Raw genomic sequence first — 2,318 nt, forward strand, 5'->3', positions numbered from 1 at the left:
AAGAAGAAGAAGAAGAAGAAGAAGAAGAAGAAGAAGAAGAAGAAGAAGAAGAAGAAGAAGAAGAAGAAGAAAGAAGGATACTGCTGTTGCATCCCTGAACACTGAGACAAATACTCCTAGTGATGTTTTAATGCCAGCTGTGAGCCAAGATTTGACCTTGCCACCACTGGGACCCTAAACAGCTTCTTCTAGAGATGACCGCATTCATCTGTCTGCTTGGCAGAGTCTGGGTGACTTGTCTACAAGAGAGTGTCTAGTGACAGGAGAGTGGGAATTGGAGTTTTCACTCTCACAGTAAGGAGGCAGAACTCACAATGGATTTCTGCACATACAGAGGAAGGCTACTTCAGAGGTGAGCATAAGCGCAAAGAGACATGCTCAGCATTATTAGTTGCTGGAGGAAAGCAATCAAAATCACCATGGTGATGTCTCTGGAGTTTTAGAGCAAGAACTCTGAGAATCCCAGTCGACTAGCCTCAGCTGTCTGTCACACCACACCAATTACAGAGACACAAAGTGGTGACAGGCAGGGAAGGGGTAAGCAATGTGACTGTGTTGGGACGTTCAGTGACTACAAGTCCTTCATCGTGGCGCTGATATGAACTTTAGCTTGGTCAGCGTGTTACCTGCTTGGTCCTTATCTATGTGGTCTGGTTGGCCGTTATCTGAGCTCTGCTTCTACATGGCATGTAGAAGCTCCCGCTGCTGAGGGGACAGTCTGTCTTTGAGGTGCTACTATTCCTGGAATCCAAACTAACTACAGATTTAAAACGTGTTTGAAGACATTAGGGCATCCTTTTGGGATCCAGAATAGGACATCATGAAAGCTATGACAAGATGCCTCAGTTTCTCTTCTCTCTGGACTGTTGGAAATAGGTTAGCTACCCTTGGTTTTTTAACAAGCACTTCTTTAATAATCAGCATAGTTAAGGCTGACTCCCAATACACATGATGACATATCCAGAGAGTAAGGGAGACAGATACAAATGAAGGTAGAGATTCTGGGTCTTTATTGCCTTGGGAGCCCAAATGATGAGTCAATATTTTACAGCAAAAGCAATTTCTAGGTACCTGTGGCACTAATGATAACTTACTTAAATATTAATTACATTCATCAAGGTTCATCAAGTAAATTACTTGCTAATATTTTATTTATTTATTTAGCGACAAGGTCTGTATGTAACCCTCGCTGTCCTAGATCTCCTTACGTAGACCAGGCTTGCCTTAAACTCAGGGAGCCACCTGCCTCTTCCTCTAGAGTCCTGGGACTGAAGGCATGAGCCACCATGCCTGCCCTTCAAAATACATTTTTAAAGGAAAATAAACTGGGCATGCTGGCACAGGCCTGTAAACCTCACACCAAGAAGCTGAGTTGGGAAGATTCCAAGTTCAAGGTCAGCTTGGACTGTAGACTGAAAGATGCTTTCCCTGGGGAGTTAATTTTATGCTGTGTCAATTACACCTCAATACATTGGTTTTTTTCTTTGGTTTGAGGGTTTCTGGATAGCTGCTAATAAATCCAGATGTTGACTGTAATGATTGTGACTGCTGTTTGTTGGCAGGATTGATTCCATTTTTTTTTTTTAAAGACAGGGTTTCTCTGTAGCTTTGCAGTCTATCCTGGAACTCTCTCTGTAGACCAGGGGACCTCAAGCACACAGAGATCCACCTGCCTCTGCCTCTTGAGTGCCGGTTGATTCTAATTCTTACTGGAGGATTGCAAGACAAGTATAAATACGAAAACCAAAGAGCTACATAGATAAGTTGTAAAATCCTTAAGGTTTCAAATACTGGTGTTAAACAGTCTAAATTGTTAGAGTGAGCTCTGGGATTCAATCAGGAACTTCCAGTAAGGGACACTCTGTACCCTGGCTATGTGAGGTTAGCACAGCTCAGATCATGCAGTTAAATTAGTTGAGCAAATTTTTTTATTTTGAAAATTACCAACTAGACCAGCCAGGCCCATATTCTGGGCCTTGGGTTTGTCCACCCTCACAGCCCTCTACCCATCTATGATCTGCTGGAGATGTGAAGAAACCATAGCCTCAGGATCCCCATGACTTGGGGCAACAGCAGGATATCTCAGAGGAGTTTCTGTGAGGGTTCAATGATGATTATGTGCCAGAGGCCTTGAGCCAGACCAGTAACTCATTGAAGTGATGCTCAGGTGGGCTATTGGACCAAAGGGTATAATGCAGGATGCACCTTAACTCCCAAGACCACTACAAGAATGAAGAGGTGTTGGGGGGACGGAGGAACAGAGATGGGGTTTTTGTTTGCTTGCTTGCTTGCTTGCTTGCTTGCTTGCTTTGTTTTGT

Source organism: Alexandromys fortis, unplaced genomic scaffold (genome assembly GCF_014885135.2).
Source record: "Alexandromys fortis isolate MF-2015 unplaced genomic scaffold, M_Fortis_MF-2015_v1.1 scaffold_208, whole genome shotgun sequence".
Lineage (NCBI taxonomy): Eukaryota > Metazoa > Chordata > Mammalia > Rodentia > Cricetidae > Alexandromys > Alexandromys fortis.